Here is a 25,411-nt window from a genome sequence, read left to right as displayed (position 1 = left end):
TGATACGTATTTACATGCATAAAGAACTGGCTTCACTGGCAATTTTCAAAGTTCTTTTGTGTTTTGTTCTTTTTTCTCTTTTATTAGCCAAACCTGTAACACAGTACTGTTATTTAATCATCCTTGGATATTTTTTCATCCTAATTCTTGAAAAATAAAAAAACTTTATAGATATGTACTCTAGATACCTCATGATTTAAGGAAGAAATTTAGCATTTATGAATTATACTTTTTACTTTGCTGATGGTAATACATTTTCACATAGCAGCTGAATACCTTGTAAGTATATAGGACATACCCAAGCACTCAAAAAAGGAAATTTAGGTGGTATATAAGGCAGCATTTCTTTAATTGGAAATGAAAAGTATGATAAAGTAGTGAGAGAGTCACTGAAAGACATTTGGCAGCATTGGTTAGGTCTGAAAATAATCCAGCTGCCATCTTATTTTAGACAGTCACAGGAGTCTGACTCTCTGATCTAAGAAGCTGCCATCAAAGAGATCTGAAAGCTTGATAAAGCAGAGAGAAATCAATTTTTCAAACCCAGCCAATCTTCAATTTGGATGCTTGAGGAACACAGCAGAATAACTGACTGGTGTAAAGGAACTAGAAAAGTAAAATTACTCAAGACATAACTGGATTTGTCTATTTGTTCTCACACAGTTTGCACACATGAATATTATGTTCATTGTACATTATTTTTTTTCCAGTTAACATATAAAATGGACTCAGCACTTACACTTTTGGATTATCGTTTTTCCTCATTTGCAGACATTGTATTTACAAAATAATCATTTCCATTTTGTTCTGCTAAACATCTTCACCTCCCAGTACCATTTCTGTTTCTGTGTATTCAAGTGTCTAAGTTCTGCTGAAAGCCAACAGACTCTTCAAAGAAACTCCCACATTTCTTTTATGGCAAATACCTCTGAATGTACAGTCCAAAAGGTTTAAATCACTTCTGGGACTGAGACAACACTGCTGCCTCATGTTTTCTCTCTGGCCATTTCCTAATGATGGAAGTTGTGGTCCCCATGTCTGTAACTCATTTACACAGCTCTGAAAATGCAACCTGAGATCTCCTCTTCATTGCTCAGCTCAAAGGAATTCTCCACCTTCTCATATAATTTCTTTTAAATCTACAACTTCCAATTAAACTTCTACTAAACAAGTTTAAAAAATATATTGCTGCTTTAAAATTATTGAATTCCTCTTTTTGTTTCATGCTCCCTCAAGGAATGTTTTAAAGAGTGTACTTACATGTAACATTTTGAAATTGCTTGGGCATTTAGGGTTTTAAAAGTGATCAGATTTCAATTACCAATAATGACCTTGCAGGAATTCAATAATTACCACAATTCTCAAAGGGTGCTTATTAAACTTTTAGTGATTTTTCCTCTTCTTTAAAAACTTTATTCCTTTTGCACAGAAAAAAATTCTAGATGATTTCAAGAGGCCTATTTATGCCTAGAGCTACTTACTGATGATAAAAGAGTAGTACTGTTTGCTCATATTCTATTTTTCCATATTTGCAGCTGTTTAATATTCTGCCCTACCTTGCTACGTACTAAATGCTTTGCAGCTTTTAGATGCTTGTTGTTGTAATTTTTAACAGTTCTTATATTCCTTTCTAGTGACATCAAATGCAATTTTTATCCTTAATTTTATTGAAATAAGTGTTTTGGTTTTTTTCCTTATAATCACCTGTAACATCTCACAGTAAACAGCAGGTGGTTCTAATCAATCTCTTTCCACCTATTACTTATTCCCATGAATGTTGCCTTTTAAGAGTTCTATGGGTTTGCAATTATACATTGTATAAAACTGTCACGTAATTTTCATTTCTGATGATCCAATATCACAAGATACCAGATGTGCACCACTACTTCTTAATTACCATACTTAGGGCTTATGTCATAGAACTAACTGAGATAATCTTTGAGATAATCTTTTATCTGGGTATTTTCTTTCAACACTGGGAGAACACAATACTACATTACCTCAAGATATGCTCACACGATATTTAGTAATTGCTCATAAGAAAAGCAATTTGATTATTTGAGCAGCAAAAAGAAGTTTGCAAAAGCTGCTCTCCCCATACATTCCTCAGCCTCCTGTAGTCCATAGGGCCACTCAAGTGCTATGTGTTGAACTACCTTCTTAAACCAAGGAAAACAAATTTTCGTCAGGTAGGACAAAATAGACATACAAAAAAATATATTGCTTAGTCCTGAGTGATATCTTATTTAAAATATTGATTCTTCTAGGTCCTCACAGCTCTTGCCAGAAATTACATCTTAGAACCAACATTCCAGAGATAGCATAACCTGTCTGATGTCCAAAAAAACAAAGTTTCTTTTAAAAAATTAGAATTAAGAATTTTTTCCAAAATTTTAAATTTAATTTTTTCCTCCAGTAAGTATTTCTCAAAATAATGGACTTTCTAGCCAGCGTGTTGCTTATAGCCTGATTTGCTAAGGCCTTGCTGCCTGTATCACACCACAGAAAGCTTCTTTTCAGAAGGTATTGTGTCTTGACAACCTTGGAAAGGGATGCTCAACAAGTCTTTGCTAGGTTGTACAGCTCCCAGATCCAAAGGTTCATTAGGACCAAAGTCTCTCATGATGATTTCTTTCTCTTCCAAGAGTTGCAGAATTTTCAGACTAGCACTCCAGAGCAGTGTTAATGTTATGGATTTAAAAAAATAGTTTGAAGCAGATTTAAGAGGTAAAAGCATATTCATCAGTACTATTTTTACATTGCCAAGTAAGCATAAAAAACCCTCTGCTTTAACGTCTGAGGAAAAGTAGAGAGAAGAGCTTATCTTCAATGGGAGAGGGAATGTCTGTCTCAAGAGACCGTGCTGCTTCATCTAACGGCATCCAGAAAACACTGTGTGCCAATCAGTTCAGTTCCACTGAGTGCTGAAAGGATGAACAGGCAGGTTTAGATTGCAAACTGAGGCTGAACCTGGCAGTTTGGAAGCCTGACTTCCTTTCCTTGCCAAGTTCTCTCCAATCTTAGTTAGCTGTGCACTGCTTCACTAGTCCTTAGGTTTTGTCTTACTTTTCATGATTGTTTTGAATGGCACTAATACAGGAGTCCTCACAGTGGAAGCTTCTAAGAAAACTTTTGAAATATTTAATTGGTAACAATAATACATATTTCATTGTTTGACTTCATATTTGATCTACTGCAAATAAAACACCTCTGTTTTCTGCAGAAATACTATATCAGCTGTAAAGTCAGCTGGCTCTAACACAGCTCTAAAGCTGGGGTTTGCTTTTGTGATTATATTTTCGATGCAACTTTTCTAACCAAGAATTTAAATTATAGTTCTGAAGTTCCCAATCAGAAGTCAGAAATGTGTTAGCAAGAATTCAGGTGAATAGTGAAAGACTATCCAGAAGTAAAAGTTTTAGAATACCTAGCATACAAAACGATTTTAAAATATCCTTTCTTAGAATGAAAAAAATAAGCTATTCAAATAGATTATTATTATCTTCTATTCAGTACTCTTAAAGGAAATTTTTCAGGTGGTGTAAATTGACATGGCTTCACCAAAACCAGTACACTTTGCAAGTCTACAAGCTAGGGTTCTAACCCTTCATTATCCAAGTGACTTCTTAATACAATTTTACAATTTTTATTGTTCTGAGCCATTATTTTCCATGTATACAGAGACCCTCAGAATTCAATGGCTTCCAGCCATTCTAATAGCTCTAATTTCATGACAGTTCTTCAAAACTGGATTCCAAATTACTCAAAAGTGCAAAAAATATTAGCTGTATTTTAGAATCTACACACAAAGTTCTACCCTTATTTATATATTTCTTAACTCTACTGCAGATAGCTAAGAGCTAAGTCTGCTGTAGTTTACACTAATCTGGATGATCTCACAAGATCATTCACCTACAGATTCTTCATCAAATTAAACAAGCACTGTCATGGTTTCCAGTCCTGCAACAGGAACCATTCTGTGTCATCATATTCACACTTCACAGTCTTAATTATTTCTATCTTATGGGAAGGATTATTAAGATTCAGTTCTTCTCTGTAGCAATAATAGATCAGTATCATTCAATAACACAGACAGTTCTATCCTGTGTATCTGAAGCCATCAATTCCGTTTTCCTGGTATAATGTTTTGTTCATCACTTCCAGCTAAGTGAAATGACTGGTTTGGCATAAAATCTCTAAAGAGTGTCTCACAAACCCTCCAAAAAGCGACATGCCTGAGACAATCCAGAAAATGGGGCAGGTTTTTCAAAAGCAGGACTGCTGCAGATAAAGCTGCAGAGAACTTGCAGTGCTGTTGGCCTGTAGGCAGAGACAGATGGCACTAATTTAGATAGCTCCTTGGGGCTTTCAAAATTACGCCATGGGCCATTCCATGGGTGTGAGTTATGAGCTGCAACTCTTTGAAGAACAGCATTGAATTTCACCTCAATGTATAGGCTCTGCAGCCTGACATATATCATGTTGACAGAGTCACTTCTTCCCCATCAGAGCTCTGTTGCTCAAATCAGTGAATTCAGAACTTATTGAAGTTAGCATCCGGGGCTAGTCCCTAATTTTGTGAATTGGGTAGGCATATCTAATATAATCCAGACCAAGCTTCTACTCAGATTTCTATGCTTTTATTTCCTACACTTTCTTGTATTTTTTATGTTTCAACCACACAGTAAATTACCTATTGTAAAGAAAAATACTACTAATAGATTCATTACTTAGTTTGCAAAACTGACACTCAATTTCAGCATATGAATAGGCAGGACTAGATAGTGAACAAACCTGAGCAAGGAGGAAAAAAGATGATGAGGAAGAAGTCTTTACCTGATATCTTACGCCAGCTTTGTTCTGCATGTTTTAGCTTTTCACTCTAGCTCCTATTTTTTAATTATCTCATGTTTATTTTTCTTCTTTGTACACTGATCACACACTCACAGTTTGTCTTTCATACAGAATGATATTGCAGTCACATTTTCCATCAAACCATTGCCATTGGAATAAGTGATGGTGATTTCTCTCACTAGAGCGTGTTACAGTTAATATCAGAAAACACCAAATAATGAACCCAAGGAACAAACAAGTTCCCATCAGATTAGATCTCTGTTTTCTTCTGATCCAAAATGCCCCTTCAGATAACACTGGAGGTGTGTAAAGACTTCTCCAGGTGACCTTCATTAAAAAAATGAACCACTTACTTCTTCGAGCAATAAAGCTTCGTTAAGAATAAAATACATTCTAATTTGATACAAATGTTTGAAGAGAGATGCTGCAAGGCATTCTGGACAACAGCAGTCACAGTTCCACAGACCCTTGCCAATTACAGACTTAGCACCAAGCTTTCCCCAAATGAAAAAACAAAGGAGCTGCATCTTTGTCTAGCTTGACTTGCAGAGTGAGAAGTCATAAGAGAATGATGAGAGGCTCAGAGGCATTTTGCAGCTTGGCTAATCCTTCAGGGGAATCAGTGAAAGACAGGCTGCACTGAGTACCACATTCCCAATCACCTCCCAAAAGGCCTTCCAGGAAAAGTGTGGAAGTGAATGTTTTTGCACAGGCACCACCAACATTGTGCAGACATTTTCACATTCTGTAGTTTACTTCAATTCCCTAACAATTTGGTCCTGCAACTGTCCAATCCTGCATCACTCCTGCAAAAAAAAAAAAAAAAAAAAAAGCTCACATTTGCATTCTTGGTTTTAAACAGCCTTAGAACTTTGTGTATCCAGGAAGGGAAAAAAAGAAGACTTGGACTGTGCAAAGACAAGACCTTTTGCATCTTTCACCATTGCCAATAAATCACATTCGGCAAAAAGAGGAAGTCCCAAACCCATCACTGTGTTTCAAAGAGGTTTGTTTCCTCTCCCAGTTTTTCGAGTCTCACAGGGCTTCGAAAAAGCAAAGCCATACTCTGAATTCCCATGTTGTACACAGAAATTGAAAAGCCTGAAACACAGCACCAGATGCTTAATATTCCAGGACATTTGGTTTGTGGGATGTATTACAAGCCAGATGCACTATTTTTCAGTATACTGTCTCACCTTTTTGCTTCATTTCACATGGTACTGCACAAGGCATTACATCAGCTTTTTTCTCCTTTTCTTCTTTTGCAGTTTGAGAAACTGAGATAAAGCTAATTCAGAACATGCTCAGCTACCAGGATTGACTTTATTAAGGTTTGTGTAGACAACTTGCAGCTACTGCTATTGTTATAAATTATTTCTTCTGCTTTACCTTTTACTGAAGTATTGTAATTACTTTACTGTAAAAATCAGCTATTAGATTAATATTCCAGAGTAAGACTACACCAATTTTTATAAAATTGCTAATTGGTGGACTTGGTGTAATATTACCTGGCCTCTGTGGAATTTTCTTAGCTGTTATATTTTTGCTTTCAAGACCGTATCTCAATAAAATGTTCCTTCCCCATCCCTCCCCAAAACATAAGTCTCTGTTTTGATTATTGTGACTGGTTCTCACCATCAAAATAAGAAGTTTCCCTTCCAAAATAATTCATTGAAACTAAAAGTTAATACTTGCAAAAGCCCATAATTTCTAAATTCAAAATATTAAAAATACAGTTCAGTATGCAAAACAGATTCAAGCACACATGTTCCTGGAAGACTCTTTTATTCCTCCCATTTCTCCAAATTTTGTATATAACAACTAGAATCTGAAGTAAAACCACTTTGAGTGTACTTTAATACCTCTCAAAGAAATTTTGTCAGATACAACTTGTTAGACAGTGTCGCTTCTTGCAAATCGATAATAGAGTTGTCAGAATTCAAAGCACAAAATGACTGGAAATTGGCTTTCTTGGCAAAAATATGCTTCTGAGTCAGCCCTCAGCATCTCGTTTCAAGACAATGCTCCTTTGCCTCAAGTACTTTTTTCTGACACTTCCAGAGCAGTGGTGCTCTGCCCAATCCATTTTTTGCCATACCATGTATTCAACTCCCACAGCTTCATTAGAACAAGATTTCCTTTTATTCATGTTATAAAATGACTAATTTCCTTCTTCTGGACTTAGATATACTTTCTTTTGACAAATACTAATTTTTAGACTACATGATAAGCTCAATGATTTTGATTTCTTCATTTTCCTGCTAGAGTCTGCTTCTCAGCTTCTAGAATAGGGTGGCTGTGTGAACCTTATTGTCTCCAACTAAACCTATTTGGCTCTGAAAAGCAGGCAAGGTGAGGTGGACCCTTCATCTATCACTAATTAACTCTAGAAAGCTGTTAAATAGCTAGATTATAATATTTAGTTTATACATAAATTAATCTTTGCAGTTCTCATTAGAAAGTATTCTCTATTCTTTTACCCTTCAAAGACAATTGTCACTGATTTTGAAGTTTGCCATACTTCCTTATATAATCACTTCCTTTGGCAACTATCCTATTGTTATTTCATTGATTTGAACCTACTGGCCTGTTGTTCAGTCACCTTTTCTGACCCAGGTTAAGCAGCTGAATTTTTCTTCATATCTGCTAGGATTTAAGCAGATAATTGAAGAAAGTATATTTCCAACACAGTGGATTTCCTCTGCTTCTTCCCCTTGTCTTGAATTCCATTCCTAGACATGATCTTCTATTTCTCATCCATTCTCCCCACCTCAAGGGAGGTTGTGGTTAATCTGCAGAGAGAATTGGCAGAGAATTTCAGGAGGTGGCCTGGCACTGGTCAGGGACAGCACAGTGTACACAAGCCCCCTCCAGGAAAGTTCTGTGCACTTTTGCAAGTCACAAGTCACTTCCAACCTGCATTTCTATTGCTTGGGTAAAAACATTACCTTCCTTTCCCTTGCAAGGTCATAGTGTTTTAAGCAGCTGTGATTTACATATAAAAGCTGTAATAATTTCTTCTTGCTGAGAGTCCAAAGACACACAGGCAGTTAATTTGGGTGACAAATTCAGATGGTGCAGATTTCAGATTCTATACATCTTGTCTGCAGTCTCTCTCGTTCTGGTTCAATAGTAGTTCACATGAGATTTCAGGCTTGTTGCAATTTATGTTTCACTGCATTCCTCCTATGGACCCTGCAAGCTCTGCCAACCTCAAGAACTTCTGTTAATGAGACAGACAATTCATCTGCCATCCCATCCTCCTCAGTCCTTTAGCTTCTTAAGTGCAAAAATGAAACTTACTCCTAAGCATTCTGCTTGACAGAGAATGGGGGTTTTGAGAGATATGAGAACATACCAAGGCTTTTTTAGGAAACAGTAAGCCTTTCCATCTAACATTTTGCAGGATTTTCTCTCTCACCTCTCAAAAGGTCAAGATTTCCAAAAAACCTAATATTGTTTTTCACTGAATCTTTTTGTCCTCAAAGAAAAACAACTCTACAGTTATAGTTTTAATTGCTAGTCTTCTTCACAACTTGTTATACAGAAGAAAACAAGGACTTAATTTTCTACATACTTGAAAGGAGCCACTAAATTCCTATCAGTGCCAATGGCAGAAGATCACAGTTAGAGCCCAGCACTCAACAATCATTATAAATTCAGCTGTCTAGTGGAATCCACAATGAGACACAAGAAAGGTGCTAAGCTTTTGGGGTTCTTTTCTACGAAAAGAATAGCATTCCTAAAATAGAAAAATACCTTATCTTGCAGTTACATATTAAATACTGGGGAAAGGGCAAGAATACCAGAGATTAGAGCTAGGTGCCTATATCCAGGTCTCTGCAGTTAAAAAAAAAAAGTGCCACCAAAGTGTGATCAATAGATTGACAGCCTGACCACCAGGTGGGCCATCATGTTCAATTTTAAGAATACTTAATTCAAAGCAGGCTCTTCAGCCTAGACAGTAGGAATTTCATTTCCTAGAAAGCAAATCAAAACATCCTGGGTTTAAAAACAGGTTAAGTGGTAGATTTTCCACCCAGTTGCACCAAAACACCATTTTTGTTGCATGCAAAGCGCTTTGAACAGCTGTATGTATGTTCCAGGCCTTGATGGCTCTGGGACTAAAAGTTTTCATTTCGTTTCCAAATTGCCTGTTGCCTACCTTGACTTCCAACCACCCAAAGTTCCCACTATTTTGAGCTGCATGTGTCATCTTGAATGAGATGGAGCCATTTCTTTCCACCTTAGTCTTCCTAGCCAGACACAGGTTATTCAGAAGAAAAGTAAATCTCGCTCATAACAAAGCTACAAAATGACATGCATAATTACTCATTCTGACATATCTTTAATCAGTGGGTACCCACTCTTTCTACTCTTCAACTAGTATGACTGAATATGCACCATTAACACGCTGGAAAAAACTCCCTTTTGTGTAATTTTTGAAGCACATCAGCTGGTAACAAAACATTATTTTTTACTATTCAACCTTGACCAGAGTTAGAACTTGTTAGTTGTCATAGCAACAGAAGCATTCAGGTGGTAGAAAATTAGCAGATTCCAGTTGGAACTGCTCTGCTAGGGTGTGTTCTCAGGAAGATTTATATACTAGGCAAAGATTGATAGTATTTACATTTTGATGTAGTTGAATGTTTTGAAAAATCAGTCACTATGATAAATGCGAGTTTCTTATTATCTGCTATAATTTTATTCACGTGTCTTTTACCTGAATATACCACTGACTGACTAAACATCTTTTTAAAAGTTATTCTATTAAAATAAATAGGAATGAAATTAAGTATGATTTTTTTTTTTCAAAAAGTCATTGCAAAAAGATATCAACAGAAATATTGTATAGCCAATTTTGCTGGAGGCTCTTTGACATTACTCTGTACGATCAGAGGCATCAAATTTTCTTTTTACAATTAAAGCAGAGCAGTATTGTTACTTAGAGCTTTTAATAAAGCCAGCTGGAACCTATAAAAGTTGGGATAACTTGCATCTGGCCTTTATTGTCAGAGCATTTAATTTTTTAAAAATCCATGTGTGATCATATGCCAGTAGCCATTTTCTGGCTTGGGACATACATATTAATTTTTATTGTAGAAATTTTACTGTTTAAGTTCTCATTTCACTGATATAAAACAACTAGAAGTAAGTCAATTTAGGTTTGGAGGGGGTTTAGAGGGAGAGGGTATTGTTGTTATTATTGCTTTGAGTGGGTTTTATGTGTGTGAGAACAGGCAAGCAAGAAAAGTTGAGTTCTTTTCAATGAAGACCAGAAAAAGTCCTCATGACAAGTTCAGCTACACCTAAGCAGTTCTTGACAGATACTTGCCTAGTTATTCTTCACCATCCCCACTTTTGGGGACCACACAGCCTTCCTAGGAAATGCCCTGCAGTGTTAACAGTGCTCCGTATAGCTGGGAAACTAATTTAATATCTAAAATTTTCATGCTGTAGTTGCCATCCTTTTCTCTTACACACAGTGAATATGGAGATCGATGTGGTGTCTTCATCTCTGCAGTAATCTTTAACATCTGAAGACTGTTACTATGTCTGTTCTCAGTACGGAACCATTAAAAAAAAAAAAAAAAAAAAACAAAAAGAAAATTTATCTCAGGTCATGTGTTTATGGTACCCACCAAGTCACCTTGGATAACTTCACTGTTCTTTCCTGGCTCAGCTGTGAAGGGAAGTACATAAAACCAGCTGAAGTTAAAACGAGAGGGGCAAGATAAGAGCCATCTCATGGGTTTCATGAGTCAGCTAACAGGAAAAATTCTGATGGTTTCAGTACAGCTGCTATATATCAGCCTGTCTAAACAAAACAACCTGAGCCTTGCAAGTGTTTCTCAAAGATCTTGTAACCTACTCCTTCTTATTTCCTTTTTCCAAAATAAACTTCTCATCTTTAAATTTTAAATTGCAGTCTGACACACGCACCTGGAGATTATATTGAAACTTCTGTTAAGCTTATGTTAAAAATAGTACAACCTATTCTATACCCTTCACACATTGATGTTTTCCTTCCTCTTTTTAACAGCAGAATTCAATGAAAGTGCTGCTAAGCCAGGTATACTCCACCTTCTACTCTGCAATTGATTACCAATATTATAAAAAGCATGATACTTTGCACTTGGCTCCACAGAACTGCCTTCCATTTTTTAGGTTTTGGGGGTTTGGTGGTTTTTTTAATATTCCCTATTTTTCCACACTATTTTCAATTCTACTCTTGTCTTCTAATTTGCTTGCAGCCCTTCCCAGTTTGGAGTCAAGCACTGAATGCTCTATAAAGGGCTCAGCAATTACACTTCCTATGCAGTACTCAATTCTGCATATCTGGCACAACAGGGTTTGCAGACTCATCTTGCTGCCATTAGATATGACCCTAATTATGTTATGGAACAGGCAGAATAAAAATCCAAATAATTTAATAATCATTAAAATAACACTGCCTTCTAATTCCAAAGGGAGTAGCATGGTCACCCTTGAAAACAGGCTGCTCATATGGAAAATACAGTGTGCAATTTTTGCTTTGAAAGAGGGCATTTAATTCCCCGGCCTTCATGAGCAAGCCCAGCAACAGCATTCTGAGATTTTTTTCTCTTTGTTTCACAGTAGTTGTTCTTATTTTCAGTGTCACTGCAACACTTGGAAAACAAAATTATCTAAGGCAGTTGGAGTAGATGATCACTGTATGTCCCTTGCAACTGAAATAGTCTGTTCTATTCTGTCTATTCTACTCTGCATCTGCACAATCAATCACATGTTACTGCTCCTTCAGGCAATGTTACCTTTTCTTTGTATCTTGATTGTATTTTTATGTCATTTTAATGGGTGGCCCGGTATTAGTTTAGAACTGGTTAATGTTGCATTTGAAAAATTGCGAATTCTATATTATTTATCTAAGAATTCTGACTTCAGAATCAGACTTCTAGAATAGTAAGTGGAGGCCAGGGGTACCATACACGAATTGTATCACAAGATTTTAAAAAATTGTAATGTCTCCCGGGACATGGAAAAAAGAGGAAAAACCACATGAAAGATTCCCAAAGCACGTATTCAAAATGATAAAGATGTTCATCACTACTATGTCATCCTTCTCATTCATGTTTTAGAGAAAAAAAAATCATGATTATTGGTGAATATTTCTGTATATTTGGAGCACCGTGGTTGTGAAGCACTGGAGAAAAAATAATGAAAGTTGACTCTCAATTCCCTGTCTGTGATGGCTTAAGGCCAAAAGCTAGGTTTTGTGTAAAAGCTGAAATAAAGGCACTGAAATTGACATTAAAGTGCAGATACAGGAATATCCTCATGGATTTTAATACACTTCACTCAAATTGTCTCTGCTCTTCCCTCTGAGGTTAGAATTCAGACAGTGACAAATTCTACTACCATAGGAAACTCAGGAAAACTGCCCTGTTTCATTTGCTTGGTATCATATTATTTCAGTTCAGAGAGCAAACAGGCTGAAACTCTGGGAGCATCTTCAAGGCTGAACCATTTTAAAGAAATGCATTGCTTTACAATCAGGGAAATCAAATTAAATTCTGTATTCTTTCCATTGCCATTGAGTCATAGTTCTCACAAATATTTTTTAAAAACCCAACCAAAACAACTAAAGCAGATATGCTTCCAAAGTCAGTCACATGAGCTAATTACACAGTCACATATGAATTGGACAGGTATCAGTTAACCACTGTCACTTCACATGGTTCGATCCATTAATAGGAACAACATAGCCAGCTTTCTATTCTTTGTTATATGGATTCTCACTGTCTTCCTTAATCATTCTTCCTGTGTCTCCTGCGTATCACTACTATTTGGATATTTTTAGCTGCTTTGCTCAACTCTGAGCAGAAATAACATATCTCCTAGGTACACTTGCAGACAGTGTTATGGAGAACACTTACAACTCTATTTGTATTTAAATGTTTACCTTCGTTGTTCTTGTGATTGCACTGAAAATACATTGCTTTTTAACTATAATATTATGGTCTTGGAATGCAGAGGAGTACAGAAACAGGTCTAAAAATTCCAGTTCCTCCCTACATTCATTTATATTTCCTTAATGTAAGTTCATTTTTTCATTTCCCTTTTTTTACAAAGGTAAGTTCTCAGTACAGGTAAGCTCATTTCTCTCTCACTGCAGAAAGATGTTAAGGACTAGTTATATTTCAGTTTGCTCAAAAGGTAATAATGAACTCTCATTCTAAGCATTTTCAGCCAGCCTATGATGTTTACTCCAGTGTCTTTTTCCTAAGAGCTCATTAGATTTTGAAGAATAATGATTAATTGCTGAATATAATGTATCTTATACAACACTGAGAAATGTATGGGTTATTGTATTCATGTTAAGCAAGTAATTCATTAATATGTCACTTGAAGTATCCACCATCCTCATTTACTATTTCAGGGGTCTAATCTACATGCATTTCCTTGCCAATGGCTGACCTGTTAATTGCAACATCAGCAAGGCCACAAGATTTATTGTTGGCCTATTCTAGAACAGCCTCATTTAAGGATGAATCTACAACAGTGACTGAAGAATTAATTAGAATGATTGTGAAACTTATCCAACATTCTTCAAGACAGGGCAAAATAATCAGAAAACATTTTTTTATTTTTCAAAACTACTGCAGCTAGAATACAATCAATAACACATCCTCGTGCCTAGATGCTCTAACGTTCTCAGAGGACAGTCATGCATTCAGCAAACACATTTCATGGGCAACATCAGCAAAGCCTGTCAAGTGTTTAAAGGCATGTTTATGTGTCAGAATGTGTATTTCACTATTGGCATTACTTGCAAGAACTGGCTGAGCAGCTGTAGGCATTGAGTACATACACACATGTATACCCACCCCATTTCTTTCTGCAGTACTGTCATGATGCTGTCACATACTGCTGTCCCTAGGATCACTTCTGTTCAAAGTTACAGGATAGGAATTAATATATTTACCTGATTTCAGCCTCTGACAATCTGCTTGCAAACTTGTCTTTGACATTTTTTCAGTTTTCCTTTCCTATCTGAACCTAATGCAAATAGGAAACTTGCAGTAATTTATCAAAATTATTTGCATAATTAATATATTAAAGTTTTTTAAAAGTTGTCCTTCAGCATGGGGTTGATCAGATGCTTGTATGGTTATGTAATATGCTTCTCTTGAAATTCCTATTATAGAGCTGTTGCAGCCTTAGTGGCCTAAGGGTAAATAAAAGCCAAAGCCTACAGGGAGAGGGGAACATTTGACTGTAGCAACTCACCTGGCTGGAAATGTCCCAGGAGTTTTCAGACCTGCCACTGGAACACATGAAGAAACATTCATCTGCTGAAGGTTTGATATGCAAAACAAACCCTTCAGATGCTTCACCAATGAAATGACACTGTGACTCCTTACAAACCTTGCCTAAAAGTTATTTATCAGAAAAGACAGAACTGCCTTTTTCATTCCCCTTACCAGCTGGAAGGTCTATGTGGTGAAGAGCCACATCAGAGAGCAGAGTGGAACGTACAGTAAGGCTCGGATAACAACAGATAAATTGGAGAGCTCTTCTTTCAGTTACCTTATCACAGATTGTCCACTAGTTTTTCTCTTCCTGACAGTATAACATATATATTAGAATAATTTAGCCTTACAAGGAGATGGTGAATGGTCACTAAATGACTAGTAGCCTTGACACTTTTGTACTTCATGAAAAGAATTCCTAGTCTTTACCTCTGTTCTTGCCTTACTGGCAAAGAAATTGAGCCTTCATTTCTGTTGCTAACAGTCCCCATATTTTCTTAACTCCATTTTGTCCTCTCTGTCTCAACAGTAATATAACCATAAAGACCTACATTCTGCATGAAGTTATTTACACTGAATCCCTGATATTGTAGTTAATTTTCAAAAAACCTTCCCATTATTTCCTGCAATGTAGAATGATTCTTTAAAATTTCAAGTAAATTTGGACAAAATACTCAACCCAGAAGGCAAGACTTTGCTCTCTGCTATAAGACTTTGCAACAAAGAGACAAAGGTTTCCTGAGATGGCAAGAACCTAGGTCAGCTGACCCTTGTGAGAGTGAGGGGTGTCTTGAATCAAACTAAGATGATAAATTCTGCCACAGATAAACTACTACTCATCAGAGTTCTGTCATTACAAGGAAAATGGTGATTTTCTTAGTTTCCATTCTCCTCCTGCTTCTCAAATTCCTTCATAACATCCAATTATTTTGTACTTAGTTGCCCTGAGATCTTAGGCACTTCACAGCCAGCTTGTGAACCAAATATTGTTTTTACAGGCTTGCCCCACTTTATGTCATTTGTGGTTAGTTGTATGAGAAAAGTATACAACACTAGGGAATCTCAACTGGTTTTCCTTTTCTTTTGAGTGTTTGTTTGGGGTCCCCCCCTTAAAAAAAAAAATTCTATAATCTATTTTCTTGCCACTGCAGAAGCCACAATTCTTGCTAACATTCTGATGTTCTCACAAAAGGAAGCCTCCTTGTTCTCCTTCACTGGCTGGTGACTTTATCACATCTGTGCAAAGTGCAGGTTCTGTCTTCTCAGTCCTTAAAGTATTCCCCTATTCTACAGCACCATCCCATGTCTTGCAGACATATCTAAGGTTTTCATTCAACAAGGAGGGCCTAAGGAACAAAAATCTTAGGAGATTATTGTTCACATTAACCCTGTATATGGGGACATGAGAACTCTGGAAAATAGAGAGGTAAATATAATTTGGTTTTGAACTTTTGACATGGCACTTGCAATTTTTATGGACTTTTTAGTCTCAAACACTGATATTAACTGTATTTCAGTTCAATGTATCTTTCCCTTTAAACACAAGTTCTGGAAAGTATTGTATTACTAATGCAATGAGTCATTTCTCCTGATCAGACATAATCAAATAAATATCAAAACAAACGTTTAGTGTCGCAGAAACCCTTCTATTAAAACAAAATATCAGAAGTGGAAATGTAATAGAGCAAAGAGAAATGCCCAGCAAATTATAGCTTTCATAAGCTTTGCTAAATGTCCAAGCCAAATTACTTATTTTATGGAGAGCAGAGAAATGGACTTTGTGCAAATTCCTGATATCATTCGGGACTCTCTTTTTCAGGAGCAAAGTTATAATTGTGTCATCATGACTCAGTGGAAATCTGTTTTCTCTAATATTGCCTTCAGTCCCTTGAAATAAAACCTTGTGAAAACCTCTAAGGACAATGTTTCTGTAATGTAAAAGTTCATCATTTCCTGAGAATGTTCTTTTTATAACCCTGTGGAGCTGAGGTCTAAGAGATGCTGCTGGATCTTGAATACACAACACTAATCTGCTAATTCATAAATAGATATAAAGCTCAACACTTTAATTCAGAGTTGCCTAAATGAGTAAGGAAATTATTAGATTTAATATGATTTATTTTAACTCCCTCAGATATTAATGTATATTAAGACTGAAATTTACTTCTGTGAAACCTCACACATTTTATAATTACTATCTTAAATATGAAAATTATGAGAAAATGTATCTCACACCAGTTGATCATTACCTTAGAAGTTTTGTTCATTTAATATAATTACCCAATAGTGCATTTTAATTTTGGCATTCTGGAATTGCATTGAAAATGTTCTAAAAAAAAAAAAAAAAAAAAGCAAAAAAAAAAAGGCAAAAAAACCCCAAGGCATTTAGTTCATTCGTTATATGGCTTTTAGTACTGAGTAAAATTTCTTTTCTTTTCTAGGCCAAAGCATTTTACTATTGCAATAAAATATTTAACACTTGATACCAACCTTCCTCTCCCCAGGGAACGTTTTTTATATTTTCAAAATATCTTTACTTTCTTAGCCAAAGTAATAGCACCAATAATATATTTCTGACTAACAGTATGATTCCAAAACTTTCAAACTTTCTTTTTCTCCCACAAAGGAAGGCTCAGAGAAAAGACACTGTGACTTTGTAATGATATCATTGTTCATGATAAACATGTAGGTTGATCTGCTAGAAAGAAAAATGTGGCCAAAAGATGCCAAAGGTACCCGATAGGAACACGGCTGAGCGTAGAGACTTTCACCAGCAGAAAGGAGCCCCAGCCCAAAGCTGTGCTATTCCAGAATCACACACACACAATGGGGAAGGTTGGAAGGTGTTGGAACCCTGGAAACTGAGAGTTTTAGATTTTCTATGCTGACCCCCAAGAAAACACTGCTTTTGACCTAAGGCAGTAGACAAAGATTCCAAAATTGAATGCTAGAACTAAGATCACTGGTGTGTAGTTTAAACAGAAGTGTGTGATATCACACAGTGAAAAACTTAGCATGTAAGGTTTTAGAATATAGTAATATATAGAAAGCAAGATGGAGGTTTTAGGGCAGAAGTTTTGTCTTTCTTCTTCACCTTCTTCTTCGTAGATCTAAGTAGTATTTTTGTAATTGGATAGAAAAATCCACATTGCGGGTCAATTGGGTTTAGTTATTGGGTTAAAAGTAAAAATAATTTATGACCACTGGAGCCTGGTCTCACCTCCCTGCTCAGGGTGGTCCCCTAGAACACGTTACTTTGGCTTGTGTCCAGATGGGTTTGAATTTCTCCAGAGGAGATTCCACAATCTCAGTTATGTAACATGCCACAAGAGAATCAGTGACTTCTCGTATTTTAAAGAGTTGGTAGAAACAGAAAGGAAGAATCAGATGTGTTTGTGAATGCTTCTTAAGCTAAGGTTTTCAGCTTTAATCAGGTCAAAAAGGGAAGTCAAGCATAAAAGAATCAAGCAAAATGGAGATATTTAAGAAATGATGCAGCTAGAACCCATGACAAGACATGATCAGATTCTTTTATGTAACCATAGAACATAAACAAGTTTAAAGAGTAGGTTCCTCTCCTTAGAAGGTGGAAGGTAAATTAAGTGCATCTATTTAATACATTTGTAAAATGACAGCTTTCTAATAATTACTACAAAATAAATAACAGGAACACTCATATTTTGCTAGGGGATCTACTTTGAGAAAAGACACACAAAGACATGCATTCCCACCCAAGTAAGCATCTAAAGCACAGGGATAATTTAGCCCTAACAGGCTGTGTCACATTTTACTATTTCTTCCAATTGTAAGGTTTATTAGGATTTCAGCAATAATTATATTTTCTTTCCTAATGGAACATAAAATTGTACTATTTATGTATCTCTTCCATGAAATATTTATAGCGCACTAGTTGGTTTGTGATTAATTTTCAACAAAGTTCCTTTAAATCAAGTTCTTTTCTTTTTTTTCTGGAACTGGCCCCCGTTGTTCCCAGATCAAGTCTGCAGGTCAGAAGGGTCTGGTGCCAGCTGGCTTTGCACTGGGTCCATGCATATCTTGGCACTTGCCTTTGTATGAGAAATGAAGGCTAATGCTCCAACCTTCTGACTCAGGCTCAGGAGAGGCACTGATCATGAGGCAATTTCAGTGCACACAGGTATTTTGAAAAATAGGATAGGTTTGAGGTTTGGGGGGCTTTTTTCAGTATGATGTCAGCATAAGTTTTGCCTTATTGTGGTGTGACTGATTCCCCTAAAGTTTTTAAATTTTACACCTTCCTCTTTTCCTTTTTTTCCTCATTATCCTTTTTAGTAGAAGTGTGTTTGCAACCCCATTTCCTGAGAGCTACGAGCATGTGTGTGGCTGCCACAGCTGAGGGGTTGAGGTGCACTTGCATAAGCATTTGTCTGTGACTTGTTACATGTAGGTAATAATCTGGAAACACGGCCTCCAATCTAACTTTCCAATTTTCTTTTAAAGCGAATTGAATATTATTCTACCTCTTTTATGTATAACCTCTTCATTATAATCCTGCTCTCCAAGTCAAGCAGTTACATCAAATATATGGCATTGTTATGGAATGAGCAGCTATTCCAGCTTCCCTTATGTCCCTGCTTTTTGCAGCCATTGACTTTTTTATACAGGCCTTCCCAGTGTAGTCTCTTTTAACAGCAGAAGATCAATCATCTTTTCACGCACAATCAGCTATCAGAGACTGCAGTCATTCCAAGATGGATTTGCTCTACCTTTATAGCCTGTTCTTTAGCTACAATTGCACTTAAGGTCACACTCTGATTTAGCTATTTCACATAGATTGCTGAAATATTTCTCCATAATAGATATTTTTACTCCTAATATTACTAAGTATCCTAAGAGAAAAATAAAAATTACATTAAGCCTTGTTTTTATTGTTTGACAAGGGCTGTTATAATCTCAGAAAAAATAATGCACCCTAAAATGTTTTGAGTATAATAAACTTATGCAAAGGATTCAGCAGAAGCATGCAAAGGCCAGGGCAAGCAGGGCATTTACTGTGAGTGTCTATGTAGGGAACACAGGTAACAGAAAACACCCCAAGCTCAGGCTTTTATAGATGGTTCCTGCTGCCACCCAGGAACAAGGGATTCAGGCTCATGGGGACTTAGGAGAAAGGGCATTAAGGACCTCATGACAACTGAATGAAAACCTAAGGAGTGAGAGCTGCTCGCAGGGAAGAAAGGATGACCCGGTATCAAATTATCACACAGGGACTCTGGTTTTATAACTCAGGTTGTACAAACTGCTATCATCCAACAACTGTCGTCTTCAAAGCTTTTCTATAGTCATAAATCTATTTTTATGGGATAATCTCTTTGCAGCATACAGTCTTTCAAATATATAGCATAACTAAGGTGTGAGATTGTTTGCACCTTGTGAAATGCAGCTGTGCTAAAACACTAAGACAAAAATTCAACTGAAAGACAGTGAAATCAGTGGTTACAAAAGAAAAAGGGGAAAAAAAACAAAAAAGAAAGAATGCAAATGGCAGCTATTTCAGACAGTAACAATGGATGATATTCTATGTTGCAGCATCTTGTTGGTAGATAATTACTCTGACAATAGAAGTACAGAATTTATCCTATAATCAGAACTTTAGCCATCTACTTTAGATCATAATACATGATAATTTACAAATACAAAACCACTAGAACAAATGATCTTGTTTAAATGTCACCTTCCAACTCAGCTGTTCCACTCTCTGTTTTGTATTCCCAGTCTCATTTTTTTCTTGAATAGAAAACAATACATTTTTTAATTGCATTAGCCTTAAGAGCCCAGAAGGAAGTCAGCCAAGTTTTCTTTTCCCTCAACAAGTATTGGCAGGCTTATGAACTGTGTGTCAGGTATCGAGAATAAATAAGAACAGATCCAATGAAGTTCATAATGTCTGATAATTCATACCCACTGAGGACCTGAATTGGATTACAAATTGCAGAGTCATTTCTGTCCTTAATTATAGTTATGCCACCTCACTGGAAAATGAATTTCTACAGGTGGAGCTTAGGGTCTGAGCTTACAGAGTATTTATGAAAGGTCTCGATGCATGAAAAGGAGAGGATTTCACTTGGATTTCACTTCCATCTGAACATGCACTTAGAATATGAATGCTTGTTTTCTAATTTGTACTCTGGTAGTAGAATTTTTAAGAATCTTCTATTGAAAAAATGAGCTTCAATATTGGAAACTAAACCCTGCATGTGTTTGAGATGCAGCCGTGGCTTTCAATTGTTTTCAAATACATCTGTAAGCAAGAATCTCAAAACAGCCTTAAGAAACTCCAAATACTACACACTTCTGTAGATTAAAATTCCCGTAAGAAGTTCCCTGACTAATATTAAAACTAGTGGAGTCTGAAAATATGATTTTTGCTGGAATTGTACAGAACAATTGGAATCTTCAGGGAAAGCAAACACAGCTGCAGCATCTTGAATAAGTGCAGTGATTAAGTGTACTACCACAACAATGGTAATCCGTGTTCAATTTGAACTCAGACTGAAACAAGTGAACTGGAAGGCTGCTGGCATTACCAGAAATAATGTGTGTATTACAGGTGGAGAGGACAGAGAGCTTGCTCAAAGGGAGCCTGGCAAATGAAGATCAGAAAAAAAAGGAGCTCTGGGTTTCTGCTAGAAGGTTCAACATGTAGGAAAAAGACAGCTACAGGAGCTAAAACAATGTGGCAATAACAGCTAATGTTAATTACCTAGGAGAACTTTAACCTGGAAAACTGAAAGGTGCTTTAACTCCAGAAAAAAATCTAATTTAAATGTATAATAACTTGACCTCTCTATGATGCAGAACTAAAAAATTTAGGAGGAAAATACTTTCTTGTGGTAATTCCAGTACATCTTTTCACACCAAATCATTCATGTATATCACTGAAAGAATAATCTTTCTAAGAGGAGGAGCAAAGTTCTTCCTTTTCTTATTACAGCCGCATGTGGGAAGGACAGATATAAGTAACAGGAACAGATGGGGGAAAAAAAAAGGTATGAAAACATCATAATTTGCATCATATTTGATATGAAATTTTGGCTTCCTCTCTCATCAGCTGGACCCTTTATTCACTATTCATTCCTTTTATGAACCTAATTATGATGGGCTTCATCAGACAGAAAATAGCATACTTTATATCAGCTTTAAGTCACAAAATCAGGAGGTTTCTCTGAGCTATGCCATTTGATGCTGAGCAATTGCTTTGTCCTTTTATTCTCCAAAATACCCAACCATAAGACAGAGATGCAAACATTTAGATACAAACTGTGGGGCCAAGAGATAAAAAGCACTTCCGAAGAGTAAAATATTTTTACTGCCTATGTTCATGGAGCTTTTCTCTTGTATTTGGCTCTTCCATAGTACTTTGGAGCAAATCAGACTTAGCCTTTGCTGTTAGAATGCACTAATGAGTAACAGCACATATGGGAGGATGATGGCTTAATAACTCATTCTGAAATACTGAAAATGCATCTTGACTGAGGAGGAATGTGTAGCAGCCCAGTTACTACAGAGTGAAGGACACTATAAAGACTATGAGCAGCAGGACACTTCCCCCAGCAGTAAAAACTTTTAGCACAGAGATCTAGAGCTGCCTTTATTGGAGCAAACTTCCAAGTATTGACTCAAATGTTCCCACAGTATCCATGGCCCAGAAGGGAAGTCTGCCCTCCAAGTGTTGCTAGAAAATGTTTTTCTAGTATGTAAGACAATTCTTTTGGAGAGCCAGTTGGTTAAGACCTCCATTCTTCATTCCCGTCTACCTTTCTTCTTTATTCTTACACAGAATCTTTTCTGTACACATTTTTGCTTGTGCTTCTTTTTCTTATTTTTTAGTATCACTGTGCTGCTTGAAAGCAGACCTCATATTTTGAAAATACTAACTTAAACCTTTCTTCTCATAATTAATTTGCACACCTATATAACAAAAAACACTTGAAAAATGTGTATTGATTCAAATTCCTGAAATGTTCTGATGCAGCAAAGTCAATTTTTAATTTGCATTAGCAAAATAAAAATTTAAAAGCTGGAATAATTGAAATCAACTGGGTTAAGCGTTCCTAAATTTTGTTGCATACTTTAAAGAAAACCTGTTTTACAACCAGATATATCACTAAAGCAGAACATAGAGCAAAAACAAACTTACTGGGGTATTTTTTCTGCATTACTAAAACTTTGAACTACTTGTACATATGAAAGAAGTCAAACTTATCAGCAAAATCCAGGGCTTTGTGGGAATTTTGACAAAAGGAAAACATTTAGTAGGGCATGTTAATTTCAGCGATACTTTATTTCAAAAAAGGAATTGGGGAAGAAGAATGGAAAAATCCTTGTCTTAAAGCTCTAAATCACCCAAGCTAACTTCTTCAAAATGGAAAAAAGTTACTTTCAGTATAAATATATCAAATAGGAAAAATAATAATGTCCTGAAAATAAATACATTTGTTAATATGAATATCATATTGAACATTTTTTTAATTAAAAATAAAGTGGAATTATTTTAATGTATCAAACTGAAAGACTTTGAGCATTTGTATGGTTTATTTCATTCTGTAAAATGCATTGTTTTGTTCAGTTTTGGAAAGCTCCAGAAAACATTATTTTCTTCTCCAAAATAAAATTCCATTCCTGTTCAGGTCTAGTAATTAGCAATAATTATTTCCATATTAATTGGTGCATACTGCCTTAAAATGCGCTGCTCAAATGTTCATTTTTTATTTGCATCTGATCAGCTAAAACATCCATATGGCTTGCTTTAGAAAGATACACTGAACTTGTTTTCAAAAATAATAAGGGCCACCAGATATTCACTCAGTCAATTTTAAGTAAGCTCTATGAATCAGAAACTGGCATTTCTTAAATTACTGGGTGCCTGACTTAGCACAATCTGTCATTGATTAAAAAACTAAAAAGTGGTGAAATCCCCTTGGTGTTCTTTGGAACAGGCGCAGATGGCTCCCATCTCCCTGAATAAGTTTTATTTTGTTTTCCTCCTCTCAAAAGGGAAACTTGGTAACACTGTGACAAAAAACATACTGCACAGAATAAGTTCAGGCACTTTATGAGAAACTGACACATTGTTTTAAAGGAGAATAGTACTTTCTTGGGAATTGAAGTGTTTATGGGATTATAAAATGCCTGGGATGACAGCACAATATATACCCAGGCAATAAGTAGTGCTGAAATTTTTGAGCCCCTCGCAGTTTTCTCCTGCAGTTTTCTCCAGCTATGATATCTCATATTTTCAATAACATAGATGAAAACCAGAGTTCCACAGGACAATCACTGGGCTTCCCAGCTATTTCTTAACAAATGGAAAAATCTCACAATCTTCAGTTCTCTTCTAGCTTCAGGAAAATAACCTGCTATGGCAGGCATAGCTCCACTTCTATTTCACCATTAAAAACTGCTTTTTTAGCATTGCTTTTTTGTTTCTGCTCTTTGTGCTTCCACCCAGTTTCAATCTTCCTTACCCACACAGTTAATTCCCTTCTCACCTATTATTTTCACCTGGGCTTTCCTCTCCAACCACTTTCCTCTAAATTCCCTATCCAAATTCTCTGTGGCTCTAGCAGGTTCTGCTCATCCTCATTCTGTGTAGTGAGGGCAGAATTTTCACATGGCTCAAGGGAAGGCAGAAGGGAGCTAACACCTGCAGTGTCATCAAAACTGCAGGTAGCTAACATGATAGTCCCACTCAGGGTAGGCTGGACAGGAGACTGCTCAGAAAGAGAAGCAAGTCCTGATTTTCAACTAGATTGTATGGGATCTGGATTTCAAAGAGAGGGAAAAAATAAAAATTTCCTTTTCATGGCAGGAGTACATTTGAATTATTGAATTATTCTCGCCTGAAAAGAGCAAGAATTTACAGAGTTGTACCTGGTTTTCAGATCACAACATGAATTTCCTACAGTAGAACTGACTGTAAGAAAGAGCAACTATTAAACTGCATTATTTCAGATATGCAACTGTATTAGCAGCAGCTAAACCAATATTACACTTGGACCTAGGTTTAAGGATTTCCTACTTCAATTGTGGTTAAATTCAGTTTGACATGATTCTAACGAACACTGAAGCTAGTAATCAAAACTCACGGCTAGTCATGCATAAGGGTACTGTAGTAATTTATAAGATAAAGCTCATTTGTTTAGCTAGCAATAACTTATGTATAATCATCTCTACTGGGATTGGTAATCTGGAAAATCTGAGGCATTATTATACAGTATTATTATTAGAGTAAAGCCTGTCAGAGAATTTAAATTATCCATACCAGGACATTACTGTATTATTCATTAATACATATTTTGATGAAATTGAGGTAATATCATAAAATGAGAATTTTAAATGGCTTTGACAGGCTTATACCAAAGGTAAAACTTCAAAAAAAAAAGTAATGGGAGCAAGTTCAATTGGCACTTTAAGCAGTCTTTTCAAAAGAATTTCAAATTTCCTAAGAGACGACCAGCAAAATATCTTTTGTGCAAGAGGAGTCCCACTTAACAACTCAGGCCCTGTCATTTGCCCATAGTGATAACCACAGATATTTACAGATATTTTTCCAAATCACATCACTTTTCCATGTTTTTATCTAAATTTCTCATCAGAAAGAAGAGCTGAGGCAGAGCTATCCCTCAAGACACACACAATTAACAACACACAGACCCACAGGATTTTTCACTGACCTGCAAGTAATTATTTCAGTGTACACCTAGAACTTGACTATAAGACTTCTCTTTTTGTCCTCTAGACAAGTCATCAGCTGCTGTGAGTTTCGGGGGGTGGGTGTAACCAGAATTGTTTGCCTTTCTGACTGCTACAGCACATCTTCAAGGAGAGCTTTAAAAAGCTGATCATAGCTGCAGCGATGCAGAAATGCCCTGAGCGACCTGCAGGGTTCCTCTGTCAGCAGCCTGAGCACCAGTCAGTCCTCTGCTGAGACTGGCAGCAAAGCTTGAGTCAACTCACACGACTTGAGCAGGAAAAGCTCTCTGCACACCAAGGTGTTTATTGAGGGAATAAGCAGGCTGAACTCCACATTGCAAAAGCAGATATATTCCATTAGGAGAGTTTTGTTCTGCTAGAATTTTTGAGTGCACACAGCACAACTGCAGTTCTTTGCATTGCACTTGGATGAAAACAAACCAAACTAACCAGAATGCAAGTATGTGCTGTTGAAATATTTTGCAGTTTCATCCCTGTATTTAACCACTAACTGGGATATTTAAGGA

At 36.3% G+C, this 25,411-nt stretch overlaps 1 long non-coding RNA gene across 37 annotated transcripts in view; it reads right to left on the bottom strand.

The window, feature by feature from the left end:
- The window catches only part of LOC148222839 (uncharacterized), a 180,580-nt gene that overhangs the window by 52,974 nt on the left and 102,195 nt on the right, over window positions 1-25,411 (bottom strand). Inside the window, exon 5 of one of the 37 annotated variants that reach the window (XR_015805463.1) lies at window positions 3,116-5,660. The exons of the other annotated variants lie outside the window; for them this stretch is intronic. This is a non-coding gene — a long non-coding RNA (uncharacterized LOC148222839). Of the gene's footprint in view, window positions 1-3,115; window positions 5,661-25,411 lie in introns of those variants that run through there. 37 annotated transcript variants of the gene reach the window in all.

This window comes from Sturnus vulgaris, chromosome 9 (assembly GCF_052056855.1).
Source record: "Sturnus vulgaris isolate bStuVul1 chromosome 9, bStuVul1.hap1, whole genome shotgun sequence".
Taxonomy (NCBI): Eukaryota; Metazoa; Chordata; class Aves; order Passeriformes; family Sturnidae; genus Sturnus; species Sturnus vulgaris.
The sequence above is the reverse complement of the archived record's forward strand: the minus strand, read 5'-3'. Positions and strand labels throughout refer to the sequence as shown.